The sequence below is a fragment of the Ambystoma mexicanum genome, chromosome 10 (assembly GCF_040938575.1).
Source record: "Ambystoma mexicanum isolate Mex_15411 chromosome 10, UKY_AmexF1_1, whole genome shotgun sequence".
In the NCBI taxonomy this organism is placed as follows: Eukaryota; Metazoa; Chordata; class Amphibia; order Caudata; family Ambystomatidae; genus Ambystoma; species Ambystoma mexicanum.
In genome coordinates, this window is record NC_090932.1 from 1,056,511,378 (window position 1) to 1,056,533,020 (window position 21,643).

The window sequence follows — 21,643 nt, forward strand, 5'->3', positions numbered from 1 at the left end:
AGGCAAAGGTAGAGCCCTCTCAAGTCATGGTGCCTAATAAATGAGGGAAACGTACAAGACAACTTAGAGAAACAAGGCCCTTTCCTTACTTTGAAGCTAAGCAGTACTTTGTGTATGTTCATGGGTGCCAGCTTTTGATTTTGGCTATGGGTGCAGAAAGTACCTTGGCATATAATATTAATGCAGCCGGTCATTATTTTTCCATTTCCGTGTTGTGGTTAGTTGAGGTTGTGCGATGTATCACAACAGTCACCAAGAGACCGGTCACAAAACAAGGGGCTGGGAGCTTGGGTCAGAACATTTTGGCATGGCAGGTTTGGTGTATGCTGTCATGGCGTGACCTTTTGCTGCAGTTTCTGTTTGGGCGTGCCCAGTTAGACGTGACCAGTTGGGGCAGTGACCTCTTAGCGCAAGGATGTTTTGCAGGCACTTTACATTTTGTATTTTTATTTTGGCAATGGAGACTAAGATACCTGAGCGCTTGCATCCAAATCAGTTAAAGTCAACTGTATGTTGTGGGTATTTTGCCTAATACCCCACTGGGACAGAAGTACACAAAAACATGGATACAGCATACTGTGCACAATGTCTAGGTGATTCATGCGTAATTGCATGTAATTTATTCAACTCAAGGGGCCTCATTATGAGAATCCCGCTAAAAACGCAGTCATTACCGGCATGGTGGTAATAGTGCATCCATGCACCCTTGACCCACTAATAGCGGCTGTTTACGAGTGCGCGAGCACGCGCGAACCCCCATTCTGGTAATGGCTGCACTGCCATGCCGCTAAAGGCCCTCCAACCCCCTGATACCACCATCATGGGACCTGCCGATACCGCCTCCGCCAAGAAGCAACCCCTTAACGACACGGTAATACCATCATGCAAATACCGGGCTCGTAATACCGGACCCGGAAGTAACGTCATTGCGCCGGAACGGGAAATGCGCCAGCGGCCCTCTTAAAAAACACAATCCATTGAAATCCTCTCAACCCAGCAGTGCTACAGAGTGGAGAGCAGGGTCATACTATCCATCATGTCTAAGGCAACCCGCAGGACCACCTCCCGCTTGCGCAAGAAACACTTCTCCGGTGAGGAGCTCAACATGCTTGCCGATACGCTGGAAGCACATGCGGATGAGGTGTTCGCCAACAACCTGAAAAGGAAAGTGCAACTCCGGAAAAAACAAATATGGGAGGAGGTGTCACGGAAGGTGACAGCGGTTGGCACCACCCCCCACACGGTGAAAGACTGTAAGAAGAGATGCGATGACCTACGTCTCTGGGTGCGAAACATCCTGTCATTAAATCGCAGGGAGGCCATGGGTTCAGGCGGGGGGCCCACTCACCCATCAAATTGATGCAATGGGAGGAGACATGCGGCACCACTATAAATATGGAGTCCATTGAGGGCTTCAGTGAAATGGAGACAGGTGCGGCGACATCGGGAGATGGAGGTGTGTGACCCCGCAAACCCCTCTAAACCAAAGCATGATGTAGTACTACAGATGTGAAAGTGAACCAAGCCAATGCATGGGCCATCATACACACATATACAGATCCATACCCAGATGGAGGCCCAAACCCTGGCACAATGAAATGCATGCTGCGTGCCAATCCAATTACCAACAGACACCCAACACACAGGGATCATTCAAATGTCACACATCACACAGACCGCAATACAACGGAATGCCACCTGGTAAACATCAGTACAGAATGAGGAGGCCACGGCTTATGCCAATATGCCCCCCCTTGAAAGTACCCTGTGTGTCACACCTACAAGGATGCAATGCATGAAAAATGAAATACTGTACAGCACCAAATCATGCATCTTGCATGTAACACCATCACCAATGCCCTGCATCTATTGTTCCCCCACAGGCACTGATGCAGAAAGTGAAGGGCAGGACCATGCCCCAAGGGCATAAACACACTCTAAGTCATCCAGGGCCAGAATAGAGGGCACTGGGCCTTCCACCTCAGAGTGCAACCCAGGGCACCAGTACAGGACAGGCCGGCTGAGGAGGAGAATACAGCAGCCAACGAGACTGCCAATACAGAGTCGGCAACAATTGCCGAGGGAGAGGCTGATGGTACGCAGTCCGTTGCCACCAGTTCTGTAGGTGAGGCAGCAGCCACAGCTCCCCTCAGTGACGTGAATGTGCACTCGGACGAATACCAGGACATGGACGACACCATCCATGTTGAATGTCCCCATACTCCAAGCCTCCAGTCCACCCCCCACCACTCCACGCAGGGCACACCAGCATGCCCCATGCAGGTACCAGTGGTTCTACTGGGGAGTCTGCATCTGTCCAGCACGTCAGAGGGCAGCCCTGCAATGGTCCACCCAGCCACAGCACCATCCACCTCCACAGCCCCCACTGACATGGAGGCACGCCTGGCCAGGGTAGAGGTCCGCCAGGACTACATGATAGAACTGGTCTGCCAGTATGTGGCCGAGGGTGAAAAGACACGCCGTGAAATACGGGAGGCATGCCACAACCGTAAATGCCATCAACTCAAGGGCCATAGTTTATTCCTGACAGTTTAGGGGCGGTGACACAGGTCCTTAGCAGGATTCTGGACCATATACAGCAGCAACAACCTACACCGGCGGTGTCACATCCATCCACCTCCACCCCATCAACCACACCTGCCAACTCAACTCCCTCAAGCCCTGTGCGGATGATGAGGCGCAGCGCAAGGCACATGGACATGCTGCCCCCAGACTTAAAAAGAGGCCGGAAATAGCCGGTCCACCCACATCGTGTGTGGGATGGCAATGGGTGTGGGGGGAGGTGGTGTTGGTGGTGTTTGGGGGTGTTGGGGGTGTTAATTGGGGGTATGGGGTGTTTGGGGGATATGGGGTGTTTGGGTGGGTATGAGGTGTTTGGGAGTTTTGGGGGAGAGGGGAAGACGAGGTGGAGGGATGAAGCACTATATTGTTATTTTTCCTAATACACCCATTGTTTTCAAATTCCTTTCATGACTGGACAGTGTTCATTTTGTGTGTGTTTATTCAATTCATGACAGCGCACAGTGCCCAACTCCCCACACACCCTGTGTCCATGTCCACACGATCCACTGCCCAGCGTAGTACTAACACATAACCATCAACGTCCCTGTGGCTCAGAAGTAATCATCAATCAGTGATTGGCGCACAGCACGGCCATCTTGTGCATCACGAACTGCCAGGGATGCTGCTTCTCCTCCATCATCATTCTCATCATCCTCACCCGGTGCATGCTGGTCAATGTCAGGTGACAGTGGCACATTTTTCCGGATGCACATGTTGTGCAGCATGACACAGACCATGGTGATCTTTGCCACCTTCTCAGGCCCATAAAGAAGTGCTCCACCAGACCTGCTGAGGCAGCGGAACCATGCCTTCAACAGGCCAAAGGTCTGCTCAATCACAACACGGGTACGGGTATGAACCCGATTGTACTCCTCTTCGTGCCTGTTCTGAGGGTTCCGTACAGGGGTAAGTAGCCACGGCTTCAAGGGATAGCCATCATCACCTGCATGGGAGCATAATGAGGTATGTGTGAGTCAATATGTAAGCTGCCACCTTTAGGAATCACTGCCATGGCTGCAGCTATTTGGTATTGACATGCACATGGTGGCCTGCTTGTGCGTCTGGCATGTTGTCATTGATGTGCAGCATTGGTCTTATGTATGGCATTGATGTGTCATGCTCAGGTTTGGATGTTCAGGGCAACAGTGTATAGCTGTAAGTACATTGTCCACTCACCGCCCAATCTCACCCAGGTGGAGTAGGCACCCCCCCAAATATCACCCAGGTGGAGTATGCATCCCCTCCAATCTCAACCAGGTGGAGTATGCATCCCCCCCAATCTCACCCAGGTGGAGTATGCATCCCCCCAATCTCACCCAGGTGGAGTATGCATCCCGCCCAATCTCACCCAGGTGAAGAGTGCATCCCCCCCTTCTCACCCAGGTGGAGTATGCATCCCTCCCAATCTCACCCAGGTTGAGTATGCATCCCCAGCCAATCTCACCCAGGTGGAATATGCATCCCCCCAATCTCACCCAGGTGGAGTATGCACCCCCCCAATCTCACCCAGGTTGAGTGTGCTTCCCCTCAATCTCACCCAGGTGGAGTATGCATCCCCCCCATCTCACAACCCCACTGCACTGCCATGGCTCAGTCAGGCAAGTTACCAAGCAGCCAGGCACGTTGCGCAGCATGTTGCTCCATGTAGCAGGGTAGCGTGGAGTTATGCAGCACCATAACATCATGTGTAGATCTGGGATATCGGGTGCAACAATGTGTGATCATCTTGCTGGAGTCACATACCATCTGCACATTGATGGAGTGGTATTGCTTGCGATTGTGGTACACCACCTCCTTGGCATGAGGGGCCGCCAATTCTACATGGGTAAAGTTGAGGGCACCAACGCACTTGGGCATGTCTGCCTGTGTATGGAAGCCTACTTTAGTGTCAGCGAGTTCCTGGCGAGTCCGTGGTAGGGATATGTGGATGGTGCATGCTTCAGGAGGGCATCAAGCACTTGGGTCAGTATGCGAGAAAAGAGTGGTTGTGATATGCCATGCAGCTGCCCACTGTGTGCTGGTAGGTGTCTCTGGGCAGGAAGTGGAGCAAAGACACCACCTTCAGTAGAGGGGGAATGGCAGTGCAGATTTCTATCAGGCTGCTATGTCATCGTGTATCATGTCCACTATGGTGGTGATGGTGTCCCGGTCCAAACATTACAGGGTGTGGATCTGCATGGGTGTTAGGTTGAATGGACTGGCTCTGAGGTGAGGTATTGGTGGCTGCCTACGTGGTACCACTGGCTGAACTGGTGGGACCTGCTGGGCCTGTCTCACCCTCCTTCTTCTCCTGCGTCTCCTCTGTGCTGCCTGTTGTTGTTGTTGTTGTTGTTGTAGTTGTTGTTGCCGGTGCATCAGAGCAGGCATGTCCTCCAGCCCCATGATTGCTACAGCAAGTGGGATAATTCTGGTGTTGGAAGGTGTGTGGTGTGTGGGTGTGCTCCTTTTGTGCTGGGACATGCTCCATTGGCTCCACCTGTGATGAATGTGTTCACCTGTGGCAGTTGGCTATACTGTAGGTTGCTATTTACGGGTGGTCCGCGATGCCTGTGATACCGCCATCGTGCAGGCCCTATTTATTGCCTTTGGGATGCCGGTAAGTGCATGCCCGCGTGACTTGTGATGTCCTCCTGTTAGAGGCATCCAGGTATTGCCGCCGCAAAGGGGTGTGTATACGCACGCATGCCTTTATGTAGGGGCACAGGGGCGGCATTAGCAGTTGTCGGCTCGTAATGCCCCTGACTGGTAATTGATGCCGGTAATACCATACCACCATCCTTTTTTCATTACCTTCATGCTCGTAATGAGGCCCAAGGTCAGCCTAACTTGTGTTTCGAGCTGTGCTCTTCTTCTGAGGATAATTGGTTACATCACAAATTTGTTACAAAGTTAGTCAAATAGTGGTTGCGAACAGAAGTACCTGAAGGTAAGTGAAGCACAACTCAATAGTACATGGGATGGTGTATAAAATGAACATATTGTCATATACAGGTGCACAACGTTAATCATTAGTCATTTCAAAAAGGAGATTCATCAATACAGTATCAAATCCGGTGAATGCCACTTGAACTATGCAAGAGTGAATAGGACATACATTCACATAGACAGGGAGAGATAAAGACAATCAAACAAGAGAACAAAATGAGTTATTGGTTTTAGTGGGTAAGATTGGGTTATATGGCAGTAAGAGTTGTGTGTCACATCATCTCTGCCCATTTGGGCTGGTTAGTTATTGTACCTTAAAAGCTTGTCTGTTCCATGAATTATCTGCAACATGGGAATAATGGTGAAAGTAATTGTTGCAGTAGTTACATTCTATGGATTCCGTATGGTTTTTCTTGCTGAATAGTAACTTCAGAAACTTACCAATTGGTGTTTTGTCTGTGTGTTAAAGTTTGTCGGTTCTGGAGGCAGAGACGTTTTTAAGGAAGAGCAACAGGGGCACTTGCCCCGGCCCCCACCTTGCAGGGGGCCCCACAAGGCTGCCTGATCTAAGAAGCAAGATTCCATTGTTCACCAGACTTGAATAGCACACGTCAGGTTATTTTATGACATGCTGCTGAGGTTCTAAGCCTATTGTCTATCATTGTTTGACAAGTACATTCTGCCTTGATAAATTCATCATGTAATGCTTTCTGTGTTCACTGTGGCATACGAAGTTTGGGTGTTGCTTAAAGCACAACTCTGTAGCATAATTTCCTTCCTGTGGGATTTATGTTGATCATGTGCAATAGCCAAAGTTGAAATGCATATTGATAAATTAGAGTGTCACAATGGTTCAGATGTTAGCTCAGTGTGTTAAGCAATCTTTGCAGAGAAATGTGTTCACATGCAAGATTAGAATAGCACATTGCAGCAAGACTAGCAGAGTCTTTTCCTATATCATAAGTGTATACACCTGCCTGCATATGTACTTGGTTTTGCAGCATAACAGGTCCTATGATCAGAAATGTACCTGCACCAGATAGGGGTTGCTATCAAAACTAACATGTCATCCATATGGTGAAAGTCTAGAAATTGGTTTGTTCAGATGTGGTGTTGTCAATTTAGGCAATCAACTCCAACGATGAGCATGAACTGTTAGTCCAAGAGGTGAATAAGTATCCAAATTCAAGACTGTGGAACCAAAACATTCTTACGTGTATCCTGGCTTTGCCAGCAGACGGTGCAGTCATCCTGGTCAAATCATCTAATATCTCTGTGCTGTCTTTTGTGAGGTTTGCCTTCTCACATGCTGGTGACATGCCCATTACTTGATTTTTCTTCTTATGTAGACTATTTGAGTGGAAGGGGTGGTAGACAGAAGAGAGCAGACCAGATGTTGCAAGCCTCAGGCAAGGGTATTTGAACGTCTGCTCGTTTGCTTTTTTTCTGCACGTTTAAAAATAACAATTGCATAAGCCAATGTGATACGGAAGTATTTAAAGCTTTAAAATACAAAGCATAAAGCCAGATTAAATCTGGTAAATCATATTGATTGGTATTCTGGTACTTATATACTGCCCTTGAGGATGGAGAGAATGAAGCTAGAATCATTCCCGTTTTGCCTAACACCCTTCTATAATATTTTGTTTTTAAAAATTGTCATGTTTGGTAATGTGATTTGTGTACTTTACAAGTCAGTTTTATAAAATAAGATTATTTTAGTTTCTGGTAAGAACTGAAAAAAGAAAGTGTTCAAATGCAGAATTTGCAGAGTTGGCACACATTCCTCACCCCTTAACCAATGTGTAATCCTGGGTTTCTCATGTAATCTTGTATTGCCTAACCTCTCAAAATTGCCAGTCTACAAACCTTTCAAAATTGTCAGCCCTTTCAAAGTGATTTCCTTCTCAGGGTGTAATCTTCAAAAAAGCCTCACTCATGGTTTCACTGGCTATAGTGTTGTTTCGACTATAATAGTGAGCATTGATACATTGCACACCACAGGCACTTGTTCCTTTGATCTCTAATGGCAACACTATTTAAAAACCATGTCCCACTTCTAATCTCAGTCTGTCTGAAGACAGACACCTTCCTGGTAGCTTCTAATCTGCATCCACTACCCATGCTATGGTGCGTGTAGCTTTCAACTTCCTTCCAATTGGTCTCCTCTATTAATGGTTGAACACTTTTGCATTCTGTGAGGCAGCTAATGTGAGTTCTCTGTCTATTTTGGGTTATGTGTACCTTTTCATATGGTCCTGGATCAATACTACAGGCTGGATACCTTTTTGGATCTCATTGAGAAAAAGTATCCTGTATCTATACTAGAACAGAAGTAACCTCTTTGTAGACTACTAATGTTGGCCTTCAAATGCTACTTGATTATCATTATGATTAGAGCAGGTATAATGAGAGCAAGGAGACTTAAGGGGTGTAGACATGCTTATTATGAAAGCTGAAAGGCAGCATATCAACCTATATGTTGTGATTGTGACAAGGGGGTGGGGTGGGGGCAACCAGATATTCTTGATCTCTAGATTTCTTTGGTTAGGTGGAGGGGAGGCCCCAAGGATGTCCGTGCCTAGGGCCCCAAAAGTGCTTAAGATGGCCCTGTCTGCAGGGAGAGAAAAATCAATGATTGAGCCCATAAACATAGGCTCTCACTGGTATCAACCACGTTAGAGATCACTTGCCCAGCCCTTAGGGGATCAAAAGTTAAGACTCAAAATTGGGAAAGGAAAGGAAAACAAAATGTACCTCTATATTCATCTCAGTAGCGGCCAGAACAATTACCTCCTATGTGCCATTGAAGTTCACCCATGAAATGAGGTTGTCCACAGCCAAGGAGATGTAGCAGCACATGAAATATACATTATGATCATTGCAAGATGGCCCATATGGAGAAGAGGTTAGGATTGGTGTTAGGGACCGTGTCAAAACAAGTAGCTGTTCTTACCTAGCCTTTTGGCTATCTTCCGCGTTACCAGGGATGCTGAGCCGCTGTCGCCTGCATGTATATAACCTTTCTAAAATAGCTACACTGATAATAGTTACAGCAGAGCTTGAGCTGCTCCGTCAGCCATCTTGGTTGAGGGAGTCTGGCCATAGCGGCTTTGTACGCCGCTTATCACATGCAGTTTTCTGTGAGTCTAAATAACTAAGGCATAGTTATATTGACATGCCTGTTGGTAGATGACACGCCACCTACCCATGTTTCGGGGCGCGCCAGCCGATTCTGGCGTGCCCCGTCTTGGCAGATCTACCCACGATTCAGGCTGGGGGGGTCCCTGCACTCGGCGGTCCCTACCGCTTCCGGGTTTCCCGATCATGGGGGACTGCACATGCGCAGGCGACCGTGTCTCGCCCTTCACACATGCGCAGTCCATAGGGTGCTCGGGGAGACATGGGCTTGCTGCCCAAGCCTCGTTCTAGGGACACCAGCACCCGGGAATAGCACGGCTTGCGTTCCAAGCCTCCCGGGTGCTGGCTGCCCTTTATTAGGGGCTGGTCCATGTGAACAAACCACATCTCAATGCGGTTTGTTTCCGGATCGTGTCTTCTCCTAAATTAGCTCCTTGAGCTGCCTCCAGTTTCCTTGACCCTGACCCAGCCTTTGGTTCCTTCCTTTCTGGCTCCTAGCATCTCTTCCTGGTTATTCCCTGTCCTTGGGCTGACCTTCCCTGCTCTCCTGTTCCTTGGGCAGGGTTCCCCTACCTGGTTCACCTCTGGTTCTCTTGCTACCTGATTCCCTCCCTGACCACCTAGGGGACTTGTGCCTGGCCTCCTACTTCTGCCTGGGGATCCTGATTTAGGGTTTCAACTGTCATTCTGTTTTACCCTCAAGTCCTTGGGCCTCATTACGACCCAGGCGGTCCAGAAATAACCGTGGCAGTAAACCCGCCGCCACTGTTGTTTCCGGACCGCCTGAGTCCGACCCCTGCAGGCGGGAGGTGATGTTCCCGCCAGGTCTGACCTGGCGGGTTTAACACCTCCCACATGCAGGCGGACGAGGAAACACCGACAGCATTACGAGATGCTGCCGGTGTTTCCATGATCCCCATTTCCATCGAGTCCCATAGGACTCAATGGGAATAGGGATTTACACCATTCCGCCTCCGTGATTCCCGGAAAACGGGGGTTGTAATGCCCCGGTAATTCTGGGAATCACGGAGGCGGAATGGTAATACGAGTCCGGCGTTAACCAGGTGGTTTTACCGCCTCGGTTAACGCCGGACTCGTAATGAGGCCCCTTAGGTCCTTGTTCCGGGTTAGTCTTCTACCTCCTAGGTTCTGTGTCTGACCTCCTGCCTCTGCCTGGGTACTCTGTCTTGCGGACATGTCACTGTCTTCAGTCTGCTTTCTACCTGAAGATCCTACTGTCGCTGGGCAATCAGATCATCGCTTCAAGTCAAGTTACGCCTTCCCTGTCAGTGCTTGCACTGACCTGATGCCACGTAATCAGGGAAGTGCGCCCTGTGGCATTGGGAGTCGGTTCACCTCTCACACAGTGTTCTCACGGGTGGGTGTTGGGCCGATTTCTCGCATCACACAATCATCAGTAGGTTCTCCAACAGCCTGGCTACCTCACCACAACCATCATCTGGAAGTTCAGGTACTCTGCGCCCTGGAGATGCTTTTCTAAACAGATTGAGATGCCTGCCTTCCCATTCTGAGATGGATAAAGCCCACGAACTGCGAGATGAGATACAGGCTCTTCGTGCCGAGATGACCATGCTTCATCATGAAAACTTAACATTACGACAGATGGTGGTACAAGGTACCGGAGCCACTTCTCAGGCCGAGGGTGCAATGGCTCATAATGCACCGATCAAGTTTGATGGGGATACCAGACGTGTGGCTAACCATTGCAGTATACACTTCCTCTTCAGATCTTCCTATTTCAACCAGGATAATGCCAAGATCGGGTACATTTTGGGTAATCTGGCTGGAAATGCTCTTGCTTGGGCACCCCCCCTTGTTGCAGCCAATAGCCCTATTCTCAGTGACTTTGTGGACTTTGAAAAGGCGTTTTTGGAGGACTTTCAGTCACCCAATCTGGCATCAGCAGCACAAAACCAATTGATGGACATCAAACAAGGAAGCAACGATATAATAGCCTACATAGGGCGTTTTCCATCAGTTGGCAACTGATTCCCAATGGCCTGAAATAATGCAGAAGACCCTGTTCCGTCGGGGGTTGCTACACATTCCAGAGCCTGAAACCCTCCAGCAACTCATAGAATAGGTTCTGCGGATAGATCATAGACTGGCAGAACAAAGAGGAGAGAGATGTCGGGCAGAGAGGATGTTTCCCAGACCACCTACTGCACCAATAGGATCTCCTGGGTCTTCAGATTCCTGTCCAGAACCCATGCAATTGGGTGCCGTGAGGTGCCCATTATCTGAAAATGAGAAGAAACGTAGGAGGACTTTGCTTTTGTGCTTATACTGTGGGGCCCCGGCCATTACTTGGGTACCTGTCCTCTACGCCCTCCCAGGAAGTTGGAAAACAAGTGGGTCCGTCGTTTACTGGAAAGGCAACAACAGGTCCCCCATCTCTTCCAGTCCTTTCCGGGTCAAGCCCCGTGCTACAGCCCATGCAACCAGCAGTCTTGTTGGTGTTGAAGATCAAATTGTCTGGCCTTGACAGAACAGCAGAGATCTATGGTCTATTTTGTTGGGGTGCCCCTGGGAATTATATTGTTGAATTCTTTGCCACAAAACATAGTATACCAATGTATTCCAGGAGCAATGTCCTGCCTGTGGATGTCATAGACGGCACTCCTCTATCATCGGGTCCCATAAGACAACATAGCATGGGTCTCCTTCTCCAGATTGAGGAACGCAGGGAACAGATCGCCCTGAACGTAATCAAGTAATCCTCATACCAGGTGGTTTTGGGGTTACCTTGGCTGCTGCGACACAATCCCGCTATCAATTGGGAGACATGTAACCTGGTGTTTGCCTCCGCCCATTGCCTTCGGAACTGTTGTCTGTCTGGCATGCCCCAGAACTCCCCTTCTTCAGCACCACTTGGTTTGGTTTGGTTTGGTTTGGTTTATTATTTGTAATGCGCCGGAATACCCTAGGGTAACAGGGCGCAGCAGATACAAGAATTTGCAAAACTTAGTTACAGACAGTAAAATATATACATGGCATATACACAGTAGTAAAGTAGGAGAGCAAACAATATATACATATATACAGTTAACAATTGTGTGTCTGGATAAGGAAGGAAAGGTGTCCTGGCTCAGTATGTTTAGATAGCGGCTGTCTTCAGCCAGGATATCATCTTGTTGCGGAAGTTTTGGTAAGGTAAGTCCATTCTAAGAGTGGGTGGTAGGGAGTTCCACAGTTTCGCCGCTTTCACTGGGAAGCTGTTACCTCCTATGGTAGAGTGTTTGTAATTAGGGACGGAGAGGCAGTCTCTGTATGCTAACCTTGTCGGTCTAGATGATGTCAGTCTGTGAAATCTGTCGATCAGGCAGATGGGGGCCGCGTTATTAAGGGACTTGTGGGTAAGTGAAGCAGTTTTAAGGGAGATTTTGTCTTTGATAGGGGTCCAGTTGTTCTGCTGGCTGTGTGCTGTGATGTGGTCTCTTCTGGAGATGCCCAGGGCTACTCTGAGTGCATTATTCTGGAGGGCTTGTAGCTTGCTAGTAATGGCTTTGGAGGATCCCAGATAAAGCGCGTTACAGTAGTCTAAGCGGGATAGTATGAGGGCTCTGGCCAAGGTCAGGCAACTGGTGACGGATAGGAAAGGTTTGGCTGTGCGGATCAATTTGCACGTGTAAGCCGGGGAGGAGGCTAGTGAGTTCACTTGTCTATTAAAGGAGAAGTTGGAGTCCAGGTAGAAGCCCAATGTTTTAACTTTGTGTCCCACTCTAATGGTGTTACCATCAATCATGAAGGATGAGTAGGCAGGGCTCAATTTCTTTAGGCTGGCCGTAGTACCCAAGGTGATGAGTTCAGTTTTATCATCATTCAAGCATAGACCGTGGGTGGCCATCCATGCCTGGATGATGATGTAAACCCTATTCACCAAGGCCAAATCCTTTCCATAATCTCCAGAAAGCGGAAGGAGGATCTGAGTATCATCTGCATACTTAGTGTAGGTGATACCGAGATGATCCAGATCATCGAAAAGGGGCTTGGTAAATATGTTATACAGTGTAGGGGAGACACAGGAGCCCTGAGGTACGCCACAGGTGATGGGTATAGGGTCTGCAGCATCTATAGGCGAGAAAACCCTCATGGTTCTGCCATTGAGGAAGGATCTAATCCATGTAATGGCCTCGGGGAGAAATGGGCAGCCGTGTGTAGGTGAGTGCAGAGGATCGAATGGTCGACCAGGTCAAATGCTGCAGAGAGGTCGAGGAGGAGGAGTAATGCTGCTTGGCCATTGTCTCTGAGCAAATCAATCTGTGTTTTAAAGTCGATGAGAGCTGTCTCAGTCCCATGTTGGGGTCGGAAGCCTGATTGTCTGGCTCCTAGCAAGTGGTGTTCTTCCAAGTGCTTCTGTATTTGAACATAGGCTACCTTGTCCAGGATTTTCAGGAGGAACGTTACCGTTGTTATGGGTCTGTAATTCGTGGGGGTAGCTCGGTCAAGGGTAGGTTTTTTTAGTAAAGGTAGAACCCAGGATTGTTTTAGGTTGGTTGGGATGGACCCAGTGGAGAAGAAGGCATTGATTAGCTTTGTGATAAATGGGGAGAGGTCACGGGCAGCGTCTTTTATAAGCTGTGCTGGACATAGGTCTCCCTGGCAGTTAGAGGGCTTCGGTGACAAGATGATTTTTTCAACTTCAAGGATGGTCACTTTTGTAAAGTTGAAGCGGGTATGTTCACTAGTAGTCTGCTTCTCGGGTAGCTTGGACATGTCAGGGTTATTCAGAGATGCTTTTTTGCAGGATATTTTATTTTGTAACGTGGCGATTTCGTTGGCTAAGGCATTTTGGATGTCGGTGCACCAGTTCTTATCTTTAATGCAGGTGTCTGGTGGTGGTATGGGGGTTTCCACTTTTTCAGAATAGAGAATAATTCCATCATATTTGAACTGGCTTGGGAGATACGGGAGTCAAAGGAAGTACGTTTGGCTAAGATGATTTCTTTTTTATACATGGCCGCTAGTTTGGTGAATTTGATTTTGTTGGCTGCTGATGGGTCTCTTTTCCAGATAGTTTCACAATTTCTTTTTTTCTGTCTTAAGCTTTTGAGGAATGGTGTATACCAGTTGTTCAAGTGTGTTTTGGGCTTGCTTGGCCTGAGTTTGAGAGGGGCGATTAAGTCCAAGGAAGTGGATATAATTTTATTATATTCCTCAAATAGGCTCTCACGATCCAGGTTGTCAGGGAGTGAGTTTAGTGTAGGGAGTAGGTTGGGGATAAGTATCTCCACCGTGATGCTCTTTTTGTTTCTCGTGAGAGTGGATGGGGCCCTACTGGACTGCATAGGAGGGGGTCTAGTGGTGGACAGTAGGAATGATACCAGGTGGTGGTCGGTCCAGGCTAGAGGTGCGATGTCAGTAATGTTAGCCAAGCAATTATAGTCAGCCACCCAGTCAAGTATTCTTCCCTTGTCATGGGTAGGTTGTAGGCTTCTTTGAATAAATCCTAATTCAGTCAGGGTGTTCAGCGTGGTGATGGCGGCTTGGTCTTCCGGGTCGTTGAAACCCATATTGAAGTCTCCCAAGGTGAGCGCCTGTGTAGAGTTTTTTAGGTTAGTAGATAGGATAGTGTTAAGATCCTCATCGAATGTGCCTAGTGGGCCTGGAGGGCGATAAATCCCATGGATGTTAAGGGTTTGAGTACTGGTGATGGGAACTTTGGCTGAGAGTAGTTCGCAGGACGGGACACTGATGGTGGTAGCTACTCTTATAGGAAGGCTGCATTTATGAATGATGGCAACACCACCTCCTCTAGCGTTAGGTCAGTCTTGTCTCAAGATAGTGTAATTCTCAGGGACTGCTAACATAAGCATGGGGTCTGCTGCCAGATGGAGCCAGGTCTCTGTAATAGCAAGGAGGTCTAGGTCCTCATTAATAATTAAGTCTGCAATTTCGGTTGCGTGAGCTACTAAATCTAGTGTTGATTAGAGCTCCCTTGATTTGGGGGCTCATTAAGGGTGTAGTGGTAGTAGGGGCTGACAACTTCTGTATGGGTTTAGTATTTCTCTGGTTAGTGGGGTGCGGTGGATGTTTTGTATGGTGGTTCAGAGATGATTTAAGTTTGAAGTTGTTAGGGTTGGTGGGAGTGGTGCTAGGTCTCTTTATGCTAGGCACGGAGCGGGCAAGTGGCTCGTGGATTTTGGCTAATCTAGCTCTGAGTCTAGTGTTCCTGTCTATAGTGGGCAGGGGATGCTAGCTGGTGGCACTAAGGGTGCCTCATTTCTCATTGGCGGTAAGCAGTTGGATGAATTGGGGTTAGGAAAGGTCACGCACGTTGTAGTTGGATGTTGAGGCAGCATGTTGGACAGTATGATGGTGATTAAGAGGAACAGGGAGCATGCAATGCAATTAATAAGCAGGGGAGGCATGCTAGTTAAATTCAAGGATGCAAGATGCATATGTGGTCACAGTTCACCTCTTATAGAATTCACGCTAGCGTTAGAATGCCTGTGCAGACAGGGCTCACCTAGATACAGAATTCACACTAGGGCTAAAGATGCATGTGCAGACAGGGTTCACCTAGATACAGAATTCAGACTAGGGCTAAAGATGCATGTGCAGACAGGGCTCACCTAGATACAGAATTCACACTAGGGCTAGAGATGCATGTGCAGACAGGGCTCACCTAGATACAGAATTCACACTAGGGCTAGAGATGCATGTGCAGACAGGGCTCACCTAGATACAGAATTCACACTAGGGCTAAAAATGCATGTGCATGCAGGGGTCACCAAGATACAGTATTCACACTAGGGCTAAAAATGCATGTGCATGCAGGGTTCACCAAGATACAGTATTCACACTAGGGCTAAAAATGCAAGTGCAGGCAAGGTTCACTAGGATATAGAATTCAAACTAGGGCAAGAAATGCATGTGCAGACATTAGTATTCTGTAGCGTCAGGCTGCAGGCCATTATTATGTGTAACAACATGAGTCTAGCAGATCTGAGAGTGATTATTTGAATCTGGTGGGTGGCCACCGTAATGTTAGGTAGCTTTGTACTGGTGGGCAACTCGAGGTAGTTAGTATACCTGGTGTGGGCAAGTTGGGCTAGTATACAGTAGTGGATAGGCTAGTACACAATATTCTAATCACAATACGCATTATTCTAAAGGTAGCAAGCCTAGAGTCTAATGACTATAGATATAGGGTCTAATGGCACCACTGGCTGATCCATGTGGTGTGACAATAGTTGCTTGATAATTCTTAGCAACAATATAATACAGCATACTATGTAGACATCACATTGATCAGGTGTGGGTAAGTCACGCTCCTTTAGCAAATACACATCGGCAGGTAGGTTTTGTCTGATTTAAGAGCGGTGAATACATTCACACATTGTCATCACACTACAGTTGTGCACATGCATACAAGTCATGTGTCTATCAGGTAAAGTTTAGCATTTTGAACAAATGGATTGTTCATGAAAGTATGCGGCGTAATATTTCTTTTTCAAGCATGCGCTTTACACAAATAGACTTGCGCTTAAAAGCGATCAGCAGTAAGGTGGAAGGGTATAACAATGCTAGATTTTGTAGGCCGTGCAGTTCCTAGCAGGCAGCTTACCGGCGGTGGGGAGCGACGCGCAGAGTTAGTGTTGTGTCGATCATTGGTACGTGTGGGAGGTACAACAGTAGTATATGGCATCCAGGCAGTGTAGGACGTAGTTTATGCAGGTCTGCCACCTGACGTAATCAGGTCGCCTAGTCCTGGCGTCCCGGGGCGAACAGGGGTAGAACAGGGCCTTTTTCCTTGGGCCTTCTTCCTGATACCGGCTTCCGCCTACCGGTGCACAGGATTGGTGTATAAGTAAGCTGGTTGCTCAGCAACTAACGGCAGCCTCGTTTTCGTGCCGTGTTGCGGCCACCATTTTGGGATCAGGCAGGGTCTTGGGACAAAATGGTGGATCTCCTGTGCCGGAGTGTGCAAATGCACAGATAACGCTCTGGGAGGCGACGGGGCTCAGCATTCAGGTGCAGCTGGGTACAAGGAGGCTAGATAGCCATGTTTACCTCACTTGCTTGTGATAAGCACTCGCCTGATCTTTATTCTTTGTCACAAGTCCCGCAGGTGTATACCGATTACCAGACTGTATTTTCTGAGCCCGGAGATATACACCTACCACCTCACAGATCTTTCAATTGTTCTATTGACTTGTTACCAGGTGCTGTGATCCCTCATGGGAAGGTGCATGCCCTGACTCAATCCGACAAACAGGTCCTACACGACTACCTGGCTGACTGTGTCAAGAAGGGGTATATAGCACCATCAAAATCTCCCGCTGGGTTCCCACGGTTTTTGTGAAGAAGAAGGAGGGCGCCTTACGCCCATGCATTGATTACCATCAGCTGAGTGATCACACGGAAGGACAGGTATCCGCTGCCCTTGATTCAGAATATCATGGAATCTCTCTGATCGGCTCGTGTCTTCACTAAGTTGGATCTCCGTGGAGCCTACCATCTAGTCCGGATTAAAGAAGGCAACGAGTGGAAGACACCCTTTAATACTCCATTCTGGCATTATGAATACCAGGTGATGCCATTTGAACTATGCAATGCCCTGGCCGTCTTCCAACGGTTCATGGACATCTTCGGTGATCTGATCGGCATCTCGGTTTGGGTGTATCTCGATGACATTCTCGTCTTTTCTAACACCCAGGAAGAACATGTAATACCCGTATAAGAGGTGCTTCAAGGATTGTCTCAGATCCAACTGTACGCCAAAGCCGAGAAGTGTTCCTTTCATCGGGAGAATATGGAGTTTTTGGGCTACGTGATCAGCAGTTCTGGTTTCCTCCTGGATTCTGCTGAGGTTCAAGCTATTCAGGACTGGAAATAACCACAGAACCTAAAGTCTCTCCAAAGATTCTTGGGGTTTGCCAATTTTTATCGGCGTTTCATTCCCCATATTTCACGGGTTAAGGCCGATTGACATGATTAACCAGCAGCAAGATACCTTTCCTCTGGGACTCACAGTCTGCCTCAGCTTTTCACACTTTGAGGCCGGCTTTCAGTACGGCCCCCATATTACATCATCCTAATGATGAGATGCCGTACATCATTGAAGCCGACGCTTCCAATTTTTCTGTTGGTGCAGTTCTTATGCAGAAGGAATCTGGATACGGAATTGAACATCCCATGGTGTATTTCTCCCGCAACCTCTCTTCCAGTGAACTGAATTATTCTGTAATCGAAAGAGAACTATTGGCCATAAAAGCTGCATTCAAGGAATGGAGGCACCATTTGCTTGGAGGTCGTTTTTCGGTGGAAGTTCGCACGGACCATCGAAATCTACAGTATTTGCGTTCTTTACAGTGCCGTACCTCTCGCCAAGCCCAGTAGGCTTTCTTCGTTTCGCACTATATACTATATAACATACATTCCCAGCTAACAGAACTTGAAAGCCGATGCCCTATCACATTCCGTGGGGAATGACAATGAGGACAACTGTTCAGAAACACCACTGATGTCCCCCACGCATTTTTTGCTCATGCTCTCACCTCATCTCCAGACTGTTCTACAGGAAACCCTAGCAGACCCCGGTCGTACGGACCTCCTAAAACCTCCACACATCACAGAACGCAATGGACTGCTCTTCTATCATAACAGGCTATACATTCCCACATGACCCCTTCGGAGGAATATCCTACATGGATTCCATGATTCTCAGGTCAGTGGTCATTGTGGCATTAAGGCTACTCAGGACATGATATGCAGGCAGTTCTGGTGGCCAGGTTGGAACAAGGAAACAAAGCGATACATGGAGAGCTGTCCAGTGTGTGCCCAAACCAAGACACTGAGGAGGAGGCCCCTGGGATTACTTCAACCCACTGAAGTACCACCTTACCAATGGCATACCATTGCCACCAATTTCATCGTTGAGCTTCCTCCATCAAACGGATACACCTGTATCATGGTGGTAGTGGACTTTTTCATTAAGACAGCCCATTTTATCCCATTTTCCAGGATTCCCACGGCATCCCAGATGGCTTCTGCATTTTTGCACAATATCTACCGGTTACACAGTCTCCCGGAGAAGATCATATCCGACCGTGGTTCTCAGTTCTTGTCCTCCTTTTGGCGTCAGTTGTGTATTCATCTTGGTATACACAGAGCTCTGAGTTCAGGTTATCATCCGCACACTAACGACCAGATGGAAGGAACAAACCCGACCTTGGAACAATACCTACGGTGTTATGCCAATGCCACTCAAACTGTGAAAACAAAATCAAAATATCGAGGCTGAGTACCCCAAAAGGAAATACACCAAACACGGGTTACAAAGGAACATACAAAGATCTTTTTATTTTATACTGAACAGTTTTCCAAGAAAAGTAACAGATAGCTATCGGCCTTCAGTACAACACAACAAACTCCAGCGTAGTTCAGTGTGCTTAGTGAGGACGCTGTACATTAGAATTTGTTGCTCTTTTATACCACTTGCGAACATGATGTCCAACCCTACTTCGGGTTAATATTCCTCTAATACATTAATGATCTACGGTTCATGCCGAGTTCGCACCACTATATGCATAGATATTTGCCTTTAATACATTCGCCAACAAGCCTACATGGTAACAGTGCATTTCAGGATTTCTCATAAAGGTCTTCTCTAACATTAATACAATGTAGTTAAACAATTGTTAGTATTTGGATACATTGTTCTTAACATATGCTCGCAGATTAGTTTCATTGGCACGAGTAATCATTTACACACAGGTCAACGAAGGACAAGGTCTCAGTTCACGACCCCAACAAGTGGCCTGCAGGCAAGTTACATATTAATTACACACAGAGGTCAAGATGGCCATGTTGTTTTTCGGAATGACATCGTCCACCATTTTAACTCACAGGGTGACTTTACAGAGAGAACCTAAAATGGCGGATTTGACCTAAAATGGCGGTTTACATTGATTCTAAGGTTAGAACCTTTGCAACACAGATTTCTTCGCAAGTGGCTTACAAGCAGCTTGGCGTACGCCAATATACATATATTCATTGCAATAGGAGGTACGATATAATTTCCCGTTTGACAAACCCTCCTTTTGGCCTATGCCAGGTGCTAAACTACTTCTGATCTCCTTGCAAATAACTCCATGCATCATCGTCCATGCACCCTGAATCGCTGTCAGAAATATCTATTGCCATCAGGTCATTCGCTAAAATTTCTTTTAACACATATTCCTTGGAAGTTTTATCTGGGGCATATACTTTATGTCCCATTGTACCTGTCACTTGTGCACAACATCCCCCTATCATCGAACATATACTAGGTAAACACTGGATACAACTACAAAGGAACAACAGAATTCCAAAAATGATCAGCAAGACCGAAAGTACCTTCCAACCCCTAGATCGCAAGAAGTCCCAGAACCAAGCTCTAAGATCCCAGTTTCCCTCAGTTACATGTACTTCTGACCTAAGGACGTGCAGATTTTGTATTGCCTTGAAGATAGCTGGGGAGGAATCTGTCACGAAAACACAGCAAGCGGACCCCACTAATTTACACACTCCACCACGTTCAACCAGAATGACATCTAATGCCATCTGAAGCGCTACTAGTCTTATCGCTTTCTGTTCTAATGTCATATTATAGAGTATGTCCGTGGTCCGATTGATGGTTCTCTCCAGTACTCTTGCTAGTCTTCTGATGTCCTCGGAATTCGCTATCTGCCCCCAAAATGGCACAAATGATTTTGCTACATCTCCCAAGACCTGTGCTGGAGTGTCACCATTCTTGTCCCGACATGGACGAGCCTTTGAAACCTCTACCGTACTAGTTATAAATAACCCAGGTAACAGGATCCCTAAATAACAGGTTCTCTGCCAATCCCTGGGAAACCATGGAAATGCTACATTACTTCAAACAAAGTAGACAGGTTCGCCTACATATAAAGGTCTGTCTTCCCCAGTCAAATTTGCAACGTTGGCACAACCTCTAAAATCTCCCATTGTCTGAGTACCATTCCTCTGTATGCAGAAAGAAACTGACTCGGGGCTATGTTAACAGTGTAGGAAGGAGGCATGGCATCCTTATTGCCTATCAGAGACATCTTAAAGGAAATCAAAGATTGGAAAGGACGAGACAGTCTATCAGAAGGCCTAATAGAAGAAACATTGAGCTTACTCCTATTTGCGAAAAGCGAGCATCCCAGGGGAGTCAGAACACGTTTCTCAAAGCTATTCAAATTAGTGCCATCAAAGTTCCCCGAGATGCTATCATTCCAACTGCCAAAGAACAGGGCTCTAAGAGAAGCATAACAAGTAGTTGTCAAAGGTAAAGGATGAATAGATCAACCTAGCTCCTTATCCCCGTGTTGCGGTAAATGTGAGCAGACAGTTGGACCTATTAAAAATGTCATGCAGGGCATTCATGATAAGTAACAGAGTATTATTGTGGTAACTTTGTCTATGCTGGGAGTCCCTAGGGGACAGAGTATGCGAATGTACAAAGGGAGTAGGAACAGTAGGTATATTTTCAGTCGGCAACAAGGACTCTAAAGGATGAGTTTCCTCGAGGTACCATAAGCCTAAAAGAGTGACTATTATAAAACCAAATATTATTATAAAAACACAGAAATAGGTTTTCTGGGCCCAAGTACTTTGTCCATTATCACACAATCATTTACAAGTCCCATACGAGCGGTAGCGGTGGCAGGCATTGTAGTCTTCAAACGACAAACCCTAATGTCATTAGCTGGCGAGCTCCCGACCGCACAACTTCTCAGTCCTTCCACAACCCTAGCCAACAGAATCCCCTTTCTCAAATTTGGGCAAAAACAAGCCCTCGATGATCCTTTCCTTCTCCGAATGCACAGCCGAACAGTGCCGTAAGTCTATCAGATGCAAAGCAAAATCGTGCCGTAAGTCTATATTCTTGGACGCAGATTGTACCTTGCTTTTCCCGGTACTGATTGATCAGGAAACAATGTGTCGTCACTTCCCGTTGGAAGCAATGTATCAGAAACAA